Consider the following 12,120-nt stretch of genomic DNA (forward strand, 5'->3'; position numbering starts at 1 on the left):
CTCCCAGAGTGCTGGGATTATAGACGTGAATCACCACGCCCGACCAGGAGGAGGAAAATTAAAAGAGGAGGCCAGGCATGGTGGCTCATGCCTGTAATCCCAGCACTACGGAAGGCCAAGCGAGGTGGGAGGATCAATTGAGGTCAGAAGTTTGAGAGCAGCCTGGCCAACATGGCGAAACCCCGTCTCTACTAAAAATACAAAAATTACCCAGGCGTGGTGGCACTGGCTGTCGCTGATCACACCCAGCTCTTGAGAACAAACTGACCACCCTCTCCAAGGGACCCACCTGGAAACTTCTGCCATCCATTCTATTCGTTCAGACTGAGGGCTGAGAGTCCTTAAAAACTGCACTGGGCTGCTGTCTCTTAGCATGCATGATTTGAGTGTTCCTTTCAGTGTTCTACAAAAGCCAGTAAGCAGGGAGGGGAAATCCTAGGTCTAAGAAATTAGGAAAGTTTTCTATTTTTGTTGGATAAGTTTGATTCTGCAAATCATTTTTTAAAAATACATTGAGGAAGTAGTCTGGCACACTTGCTACATTTTTAACATTCCCAAAGTTGCCCACAGTACTTTAAAAAAAAACAAAACGGTTTGTGTCACTTTCAATATGGGCTAAAAGATCTTTTTGTTTGTTTTCTTATCTTTAAAAATACTGATACCTGTACCTAATTTCTTGCCAAAAAATAAGAATAAAAATACTGATTCCATAAGGAGGGCTGGGGTCTTTTTTCCAGATTAGATTTTATTTTTAAACTCAGGTCCACTATTCTGACGTGCCAGGACAAATAAATGTGTGCGAGCCTATAAATTAACTTCCCTTAATTCCATCACTGATGTATTTTTATGTCGGTAAGCCCCCCAAAAAGGAAGGAGGAGGGTCCCCTGTAACCAAACATAAGTCAGTTTGTAAAGGAGTTCAGGAGACTTGGGGACACTGACTCCTCTTCAGAATTGCCTAAAGAGACAGGCCATTGACAATTTAAATCTTCAGTGCTTTATCTCTTTGTTTGAGTCTTGGAATGCCATTGATACCTTCTTTGTATTTATAATTGTTTTAATTAGCTACCCAGCGGGAGCCTCTCTCCCAGCTTGGATTATGGGCTGCACAGCGGGACAGGACAACCCAGTTAAAATAAAGCGCAGACATTATGGCTCGCTTAATTTCTTTTATCTGTGTCCATTTTTTTTCTCTCTTTTTCCCCCTCATTTTCATCCTCTTTTTTCTTTTTTTCTTTTTTCTCCCCCTTGTTATCTGTGGAAGGCAGGGGCAAAAAGCCTTGACACCTTGAATGGCTTAGCTTTTGAAGAATCAAAGTATGGAAAAAACTCAACCATGGATATTTATCAGCAGTTCACATCTCAGCGGAAAAAAAAATATCACCGATGTGCTTGTCCACGGCATTCGATAACATTTCATAAACTTCAAACGCCATCATATCTTGAGCGATTGTGCTGACATGTACGTGGTTGCTTGACTTTGGTGGGTGGAGTGAGGGGAAAGTTTGCAAAAAAAGCTCTTCATGGCCTCCGCGTTATTTGTTCTTACTGACCACATCCTTCTTTTGTGGGTGGAAATCTGGAGGATCAATTATGATGCAGATCTGATACTATTTCCATCTGTGGGAGCAGTGTGGCCCCGGCATTTGGACTTTGGGAAATTCTTGCATTGTTAAAATTGTTTTTCCCCCTACTTTGAACTCAGTGATGCTACTGGTGTGATCACACACACAAAAACTGCCTGACCAGAGCATTTTCTAAGAACATACAGAAATGCAGGGCTTGTTTGTAGCTTCAAAGAATAGTCAGGATTTCTCTTTTTTTGTGAATCTATAACTACCTGTCTGAAAGTTAAAGCAGGGCTGGGGTCTGGGTGAAAACAGTCATTATTTTAAAAAGTAATCCTCCTACACTATGATGCAAATAATGTAGTTTTAATTTTTTTCTAATAATACCCCAAAGAACTTATTTGCATTTGAAAAGAAATGATAGTTCAAATTATCAGTATAGGGAAAGCTTTGAACTGTCTTCTATAGTTCAGTGCATTTATAAGTATTAAATGTTATCGAGCCCAACTTTTATTCTGGAAATTTTCTTTTTTTTTTTTGAGACGGAGTCTTGCTCTGTCGCCCAGGCTGGAGTGCAGTGGCCGGATCTCAGCTCACTGCAAGCTCCGCCTCCCGGGTTTACGCCATTCTCCTGCCTCAGCCTCCCGAGTAGCTGGGACTACAGGCGCCCGCCACCTCGCCCGGCTAGTTTTTTGTATTTTTTAGTAGAGACGGGGGTTTCACCGGGTTAGCCAGGATGGTATTCTGGAAATTTTCAACCATAAGCATTGAATCTATCTCCCATCAAACAGCCTGACAAAGGGCAGAGGAGATCACTTTGAGTTTGTATATAAACATTCAGGGCGAGGTGGCTCATTCCTGTAAACCCAGGACTTTGGGTGGCTGAGGCAGTGGTTCCCTTGAGGTCAGGAATTCAAGACCAGCCTGGGCAACATGGCAAAACCTTGTCTCCACCAAAAATTAGCTGGGCATGGTGGTGTGCACCTGTAATCCAGGCTATTGGGAGGCTGAGGTGGGAGGAACACTTGAGCCTGAGAGGTCGATGCTGCAATGAGCCGTGATTGCACCACTGCTTTCTAGCCTGGGCAACAAAGTGAAACCCTGTCTCAAATAAATAAACAAACAAACAGAATCTGGGGGCCTTTCAAACCACGTATGGTTATAATTAAAATTTTCTCATTATCTGGATTATTTTTGGTTTTTTAACCAATCAGAGACCCAGACATTTACTTGCTTTATAAACCAGCCACATATCAAAGAGACTGTGAATTAAGACCCATAGCAATTTGTTTGGTGTGTTATAAAGCTTTGAAATTCAATGACGAGATGTAGAAGAGGCAGGAAACCCAGTATGAGCCAGAGGCCTAGGGTTGGGAAATTCTTCAGGAGCCAAATGTCTTTGAGGGACGCTAAATGACTATACGATAAAATAACGAAGCCCGTCTTACCCAGAGCCCTGTACAATGTACATGTTTGTGAATATAATCCAGCTTGGGGGCTGTGCAACATCGTGAATGACAAAGTGTCTCTTAATTGTACACTTTAAGGTGGTTAATTTTGTTAAGTGAATTTGACCTCAATACAAAAAATAAAATGAGATAATCTTTTTAAAAGGGTACATATATAATTAAGATTTGGAAATTAAAGTTGTTTGCGATTTTTTTTTTTAATTTTTTCCCCCCATTTTCACATGTATTTTCTTACTTATTCCTCAAAGGATAGGAACTCTTTGAGATCAATATTTTGAATACTCATCTCATTTTCTAGCCTAGTCACCCTCCAGTGAGGAGTAAAGCCACGTGGAGACTTTGTGCTTTTCTCTAGGAGCACTTGTTCCATCAAATACAGCAACTAACGAAGGGCAGTCCAGTTTTCTTTTCTTTTTCTTTTTTTTTTTTTTTGAGATGGACCCTTGCTTTGTGGCCCAGACTGGAGCATAGTGGCGTGATCCCAACCTACTGCCACCTCTGCCTCCCACGTTCAAGCGATTCTCCTGCCTCAGCCTCCTGAGTAGCTGGGGTTAAAGGCACACACCACCATGACTGGCTAATTTTTGTATTTTTAGTAAAGACAGGGTTTCTTTTTTTTTGGAGACAGAGTCTCACTCTGTCACCCAGGCTGGAGTGCAGTGGCACGATCTCGGCTCACTGCAAGCTCCACCTTCCGGGTTCATGTCTTTCTCCTGCCTCAGCCTCCTGAGTAGCTGGGACTACAGGCGCCCACCACCACGCCCGGCTAGTTTTTTTTTGTTTGTTTTTTGGTTTTTTTTTTTTGTATTTTAGTAGAGACGGAGTTTCACCGTGTTAGCCAGGATGGTCTCGATCTCCTGACCTCGTGATCCGCCCGTCTCGGCCTCCCAAAGTGCTGGGATTACAGGCCTGAGCCACAGCACCTAGCCTAATTTTTGTATTTTTTAAAGAGAGACAGGGTTTCACCATATTGGCCAGGCTTGAACTCCTAACCTCAGGTGATCTGCCCACCTTGGCCTCCGAAAGTGCTGGAATTACAGGCGTGAGCCTCTATGGCAGGCCCTTCTTAGCACACTTTTAAGCGTACAATACAGTATTGTTGACTCTAGGTACAATGTACAGCAGATCTTTAGAACTTATTCATCTTGCTTAATTGGAAACTTTATACCCATTGATAAATAACTCACCATTTCGCCCTCTCTCAACCCCTGGCAACCACTATTCCATACTTTGATTCATAAATTCGACTATTTCAGATGTCTCATATAAGTAGAATCATGCAATATTTGTCTTTCTGTGATTAGCTTATTTCACTTAACATAATGTCCTCAACTTTCATCTCTGGCCAGGTACAGCGTTACACCTGTAATCCTAGCACTTTGGGAGGCTGAGGTAGGAGGATTGCTTGAGTCCAGGAGTTTGAGACCAGCCTGGGCAATATGGTGAGACCTCGTCTCTACTAAAAATACAAAAAATTTAGCTGGGCATGGTGACACGTGCCTGCAAGTCTCAGCTACTCAGGAGGCTGAGGTGGGAGGATTGCTCAAGCCTGGGAGGCAAAGGTTGCAGTGAGCCAAGATTGTACCACTGTACTCCAGCCTGGGTGACAGAGCAAGACACTGTCTCAAAAAAATAAATAAATAAAGTAAAATAAAAACGCTTCAGCTCTGTTGTTGCAGATTGCAGCATTTCCTTCTTTTTTATGGCTGAATAATATTATGTGTATATACCACATTTTTAAAATCCATTCATCTGTCATCTGATAGAGGCAGACAATTCTTTTAAATATAGCAGATGGGGCTGGCCACAGTGGGTCACGCCTGTAATCCCAGCACTTTGGGAGGCCGAGGTGGGCAGATCACTTGAGGTCAGGAGTTTGAGACCAGCCTGGTCAATATAGCAAAATCCCATCTCTACTAAAAATACAAAAATTAGCCAGACATTTTGGCACATGACTGTAATCCTAGCTACTCGGGAGGCTGAGGCAAAAGAATTGCTTGAACCCAGGAGGTGGAGGTTGCAGTGAGCCAAGATTGTGCCACTGCACTCCAGGCTGGGTGACAGAGCAAGAGTCCATCTCCAAAAAAAAAAAAAAAAAAAAAAATAGCGGATGGTTTAAAGTTTCAGTATTTTTTTTTTTTTTAGATGGAGTTTTGCTCTTGTTGCCCAGGCTGGAGTGCAATGGCACGATCTTGGCTCACTGCAATCTCTGCCTCCCGGGTTCAAGCGATTCTCCTGCCTCAGCCTCCCGAGTAGCTGGGATTACAGGGCGCCCACCACCATGCCCGGCTAATTTTTTGTATTTTTAGTAGAAATGGGGTTTCACCATGTTGGTCAGGCTGGTCAACTCCTGACCTTGGGTGATCTGCCCACCTCAGCCTCCCAAAGTGCTGGGATTAAAGGCATGAGCCATCATGCCCAGCTAAAGTTTCAGCAATTTTACGGATAACTCTGTGTAAAGATTAAAAGCAAACAAGAATATTTTATGTCGTTTATTTGGAAAATCCTCATTCCCCTCACAGGTGTTGTTGGGAGCCTCTGTATATCTGTTTAGGTATATGCATATATACATCGAGAATCCCCACATTCTTAAAATCGTATGTTAGCATCTGCATTGAAGGTAAAAGAAAATTTGGAGAAATCCATCATTATCCCTGGCAAGTGTGAACTGTAGCCTTGCCTTTCTGTGGAACATAGTTTGAAATACTTGATTTGTTTGTTTTGCCTTCTTCATCTTTCTATCAAGGACCTTGAACTATAACAGGCACAGAGTTTGCCCTCTATAGATATTTGCTGGATTATTGTATACAGTAAATTTGTCATCAGAAAAGCAATAAAGGAATTTTTTCGTTTACTTACATACATAAAGGAAGCTGTGTTAAACCATGGCCGTTACTGGCATCAAGAAATTCTCCTGTGACAATGTACTGGTCAAATTTCTTTCTTTTTTTTTTTTTTTTTTTTGAGACAGAGTCTTGCCCTGTTGCCCAGACTGGAGCGCCACCATGCCCGGCTAATTTTTTTTTTTTTTTTTTTTTTTTTTTTTTTTGAGATGGTGTCTCTCTCTGTTGCCCAGGCTGGAGTTCAGTGGCACAATCTCAGCTCATTGCAACCTCCATCCTCCGGGTTCAAGCGATTCTCCTGCCTCAGTCTCCCGAGTAACTGGGACTACAGGTGCACACCACCATGCCTGGCTAATTTTTGTATTTTTAGTAGAGGCAGGGTTTCACCATATTGACCAGGCTGGTCTGGAACTCCTTACCTCGTGAGCCACCACGCCCGGTCAAATTGTTGTATTTTTGGTAGCAACAGTGTTTCACCATGTTGGCCAGGATGGTCTCGAACTCCTGACCTCAAATGATCTGCCTGCTTCAGCCTCCCAAAGTGCTGGTATTACAGGTGTGAGCCACCATGCCTGGCAACTTTCTTTTATTTTAAGCTCAAACTGAAACAATCAAATGTGCATTTTCTGCAGCATGTATTGGGGGCCCCTGGGCTCTAGAAGGGATAAGCTGCGTGGTTCTTGTGTTGGCTAAATTTTATTAGCAGAGGCCCACGTCGTGGGTTCATGTTGCCTTACCAGCATCAGATGATTTTTGGCCACGGCTCATGAAGTCTCTCTGTGACATCATTCGCATCTGTGGCGACTTAAGCCTCATTTTCTTTGAAAATGGAATTTGAGAATATGAAGGGTTTAGACTCTCTAAACTAATTAGCAGTGACCAGTAACTTGAGGAGGCCAGCGTGCCCTCCTAAGGCACTCAGTTTACCCAGGAGTCTCCCCAAGTCAGTCTGGCCATTTCTGGCCACTTTACCAACTCGAGGGAGGAAGGAAAGGGGGTGTGCACTTTTGTAAAATAGAGAACTAATTAAGTATAGTTCCCCAGAGATTTTTAAAATACGATATGACCTTGCAAACAAATGTAGCATCCAGCATTAGAGAAATGGATTTTTAAGGCCAGGCATGGTGGCTCACGTCTGTAATCCCATCTCTTTGGGAGGACTAGGCAGGCAGATCACGTGAGATCAGGAGTTCGAGACCTGGCAAACATGATGAAACCGCATCTCTACAAAAAAATACAAAAATTAGCCGGGTATGGTGGCACATGCCTGTAATTCCAGTTACTTGTGTCGCTGAGGCACGAGAATCGCTTGAACCCGGGAGGCCAAGGTTGCAGTGAGCTGAGATGGCGCCACTGCACTCTAGCGTAGGCAACAGAGCGAGACTCTGTCTCAAAAAAAAAAAAAACAAAGAAAAGAAATGGATTTTTAAAGGAAACAACTCAGCTTTGCAGAAGGAAGTTTGATTATATAAAGCAATCGGTTATAGCCACACTTCAAAAAAGAAGACAAGTGGGTTTTCTTGCACAATTGTAATCTATGAAATGTATGTTTAGAACACAAATATGTAACATAGATATACATTTTTCATATGGAACAATTCCAAAGATATATTAAATGAAGAAAGCAAGATATAGAATGATGTGTATACTGTAACAAAAAGCATACATGTAGGTAGTAGATAGATACATATTTGCTTATATTTGCATAGAATATCTCCGGAAAAACACATAAGAAACTTCCGGCCGGGCGCGGTGGCTCAAGCCTGTAATCCCAGCACTTTGGGAGGCCGAGGAGGGCGGATCACGAGGTCAAGAGATCGAGACCATCCTGGCTAACACGGTGAAACCCCGTCTCTACTAAAAAAAACACAAAAAAATTAGCAGGGCACGGTGGCGAGCGCCTGTAGTCCCGGCTACTCGGGAGGCTGAGGCAGGAGAATGGCGGGAACCCGGGGGGCGGAGCTTTCAGTGAGCGGAGATCGCGCCACTGCACTCCAGCCTGGGGCACAGAGCAAGAATCCGTCTCAAAAAAAAAGAAACTTCCAACAGCCAGGGTCAGTAACAGCATCCTCCTAAGCTTTATTGGAGCTTGAGGCAAAAAGAAACAAGGAGTAATATTGGTTTTGGGGTTTTGGGGGAGTTTGGTTTTGGTTTTGGTTTTGGTTTTGACACAGGGTCTTACTCTATCACACAGGCTGGAGTGTGGTGGTGTGACCTTGGCTCACTGCAGCCTCGACCTCCCGGGCTCAAATGATCCTCCCACCTCAGCCTCTTGAGTATGTTGGGACTACAGGTGTGCACCACCACATCTGGCTATTTTGCTTGCATTTTTTATAAAGAAGGGGTCTCACTTTGTTGCCCAGGCAGGTCTGGAATTCCTGAGCTCAAGCAATCCTCTTGCCTCAGCCTCCCGAATTGCTGGGATTACTGGCATGAGCCACCACACCTGACTGATCTTGTTTTTATTTAAGTATGTCATTTTAGTTTAGAGATAGAGTGTCACTCTGTTGCCCAAGCTGAAGTGCAGTGGCACCATCATAGCTCACTGCAACCTTGAACTCCTGGCCTCAAGCCATCCTCCCACCTCAGCCTCCCAAATATCTGAGACTACAGGTGCATGCCACCATGTCCGGCTAATGTATTATTATTACTTTATTTTATGTGGAGACAGGGTCTTGCAATGTTGCCCAGGCTGGTCTCAAACTCCTGGGCTCAAGTAATCCTCCTGCCTCGACCTCCCAAAGTGTTGGGATTATCAGCTTCAACCACTTTGCCTGGCCTTTATTTCAAATGTTGATACTTTGTTCAACATCATTTTTTTCATTAATTTTTTTTCATTTCCATTAGTTGTGCTCTTTAAAATGTTGCATGGAAATAGCAGTTATCCAGATGACTGAGTTTTTTGGCACCACCTTAAACTGCACGCTCCAGGCGAGTGAGGAATCGCTGTTCTGGGTGCCCTTTCAGACTGATTTTATTTCTACCACATGCAAGTGTGGCCTGTTCAAATGCAGTAAAAAAATAAGTGCATTTAGCCACAACTGATATTTGGAACCCTTTGCAGTTGTGGTTCTTAATCTTTGGGGGGTTACGCATCCTACTGAGAATCTGATGAAAGCTGCAACCCTTTGCACATACAAACTACATTCTGCATTTAATTTCAAGCGACTTCACAGACCCTCTTGAACTCCATCCAAGACTTTCAAAGACTCCAATTAGCGAGATTACTACAAAGCCAAACTTCCTCTTTCAACTTGTGTTGATTTTCCCTACACCCTCCCTAACAAAGAAAAGGACTAAATATCTTCTTCTTTTCCATGCTTTGTAAGCTGTTTCTTAAATGACGGGATGTATGTTGCCTATTGTGGAGACCAAGGATATGTTCCTTGCCCTCCAAATGATGTTAGAGAACAGAAAAATGATTGTTTTTGCGGTTATTGGGGAGTCCTCCTGGGATCTGAATAATTCCCCCCAAAAAATTATGTGTCATGGGCTAGGCCTCGTCCTAAAAAGGAGTTGTTGCTCTGAATTTATGTTATATTGAATTGCAAGGAAAGAGTCCCTGCCAATATCATCCATCAATGCACTAGACCTTGGTTTCTCAGCCTTGGCACCACTGACATGTTGTGGAGAATTATTTGTTGTAGGGGCATTCTATGTTTAGAATGTGGAGTGTTTGCGTGTGTGTGTGTGTGTGTGTGTGTGTGTGTGTGTGTGTGTTTGGGTTTTTTTGTTTGTTTGTTTTTTGTTTTTTGAGACAGAGTTTCGCTCTTGTTGCCCAGGCTGGAGTACAATGGTGTCATCTTGGCTCACCGCAACCTCTGGCTCCCAGGTTCAAGTGATTCTCCTGCCTCAGCCTCCCAAGTAGCTGGGATTACAGGCATGTGCCACCACGCCTGGCTAATTTTGTATTTTTAGTAGAGATGGGGTTTCTCCATGTTGGTCAGGCTGGTCTCGAACTCCCAATCTCAGGTGATCCGCCTGCCTCGGCCTCCCAAAGTGCTGGGATTACAAATGTGAGCCACTGCGCCCGGCTGAATGTAGAACGTTTAGCAGTATCTTTGACCTTTACCCTCAGTCGCACCCTCCCCAGTTATGAGAACCCAGAATGTCTCGAGACAGTGCCAGCTGTCCCCTGGAGGACAGAATCATCCCCACTTAGAACCGCCGGGCTAGACCATGCAAGTTACCTCGAGCTTGATGACTGCTTTCCAAGTTTTCTTTCCAACTTTTGGGTGAGATGTGTGTGCATTTTCTCTAATAATGATTGACACACTGAATAAACAATGGGCTCTGTTTTACTGGGGCAATGGGTTAAGTACAGATGTGTGGAAAGGTTAATCCTCAAGTTCTGTCCTTCTTACAATAAATACTCTTGTTACTCGTGAATTCGTAACCATAGAAAAATTCGTAAGGACCTTCCTTTTTCTTAACTGGACTCTCCTTCCTCCTAAAATAGGCCTTTCTGCCTCCCCCGCCCAACTCCAGGAAGTTAAAACACAACTTTTACCTGTTACAAATGACTAACTAAAGTAATCCCCAGTTTTTATGGCCCCCCAACTTTACTTCCGAATGAGTGTTTTTACCCAGCCCCGTAAAGTATTACTTTCTGCTCGAGTGTAATTAAAATCCCGGTTGTCCGTTCAAGAATGCCACTCCCTGTAAGAAATTAATTGTCTCTTGGAGCTTGAAAGTGTTCTCCCTAACAGAGTTTAATGGAGCGTGCAGCTCCAAGAGACATTCATAATCACTGTCCCCTCCGGAAATATGACACTGTGGGATGGATCATTCACTTCCACTGTTTTAGGATTTAATGGAGGGTAAAGTTTTTAAATTTACTTATTGGGAGCTTAATATTTCTAAGAAAGAAAGGATGCCTTAAAGTTTCCCTAGCCAGACAGGAGTCTCTTATTATTTCTTTTTATTTTAAATTTTAGTTGAGTTTAAAGACTTTTTTGGTGAGCTTTCTTATAGAAACCTATTAATCATCATATTAATTTTAAATAATATTAATTTTTCCCACCCTTAATTACTAAATACATATGCAAAACAACAACAATAAAAATTTAATTACAGAAAAGGCCCACAGAAGCAAAACAGATTTTTGTGAATACCAACATGCAAAGAAGCTATGGAAACACCGTGTGAACGCGTCTGTGACACACCATTATTACGGTCAAAACTAAGAGCAACTCTCAATTGATCCTGGGACATGCATAGAAAACATAAGATTCCCTAAGTGAATTCCGTTAGGAAGCCCTAATTCCCTAACATGATTTAAAGTCTGAGCAAAATTCTAAACCAGTCATTCTTAATTTCACTGGGCTGGAATACCTTTGATAATCCTCTGTTATTTCGGTGTTTGCAATTTTCGTTTGATGTGTTTTTGTGTTTGTGTGGTTTGTGTATGCGTGTGATTTATTTATTTAAAAAAGGCAATCTATTCACATGATTCAATACTCAAAAGGTACAAAGAGCTATGCATGGAAACATTTTCCACCTACCCGTTCCTACCCAGATGGAGCCACCATTATTTGTTTCTTGTATACTTTTCTGGAGATGTTTATACATTTACAAGCAAATAATGTTATAATGTTATACTCTCTCTTTATTTTATTTTTTTATTTGAGATGGAGTTTCAGTCTGTCACCCAGGCTAGAGTGCAGTGGCATGATCTTGGCTCACTGCAACCTCTGCCTCCTGGGTTCAGGTGATTCTCCTGCTTCAGCCTCTCCAGTAGCTGAGATTACAGGCATGTGCCACCACGCCCAGCTAATTTTTTTTTTTTTTGTATTTTTTTTTTTTTTTGAGACAGAGTCTCGCTCTGTTGCCCAGGGTGGAGTGCAGTGGCCGGATCTCAGCTCACTGCAAGCTCCGCCTCTGGGGTTTACGCCATTCTCCCGCCTCAGCCTCCCGAGTAGCTGGGACTACAGGCGCCTGCCACCTCGCCCGGCTAGTTTTTTGTATTTTTTTTAGTAGAGACGGGGTTTCACCGTGTTCACCAGGATGGTCTCGATCTCCTGACCTCGTGATCCGCCCGTCTTGGCCTCCCAAAGTGCTGGGATTACAGGCTTGAGCCACCGCGCCTGGCTTTTTTGTATTTTTAATAGAGACAGAGTTTCACCATGTTGGCCAGGCTAGTCTTGAACTCCCAACCTCAAATGATCCTCCTGCCTCAGTCTCCCAAAGTGCTGGGATTACAGGCGTGAACCATGGCACCTGGCCATACTCTCTTTTTAT

Source organism: Rhinopithecus roxellana, chromosome 13 (assembly GCF_007565055.1).
Source record: "Rhinopithecus roxellana isolate Shanxi Qingling chromosome 13, ASM756505v1, whole genome shotgun sequence".
NCBI classification, from domain to species: Eukaryota; Metazoa; Chordata; class Mammalia; order Primates; family Cercopithecidae; genus Rhinopithecus; species Rhinopithecus roxellana.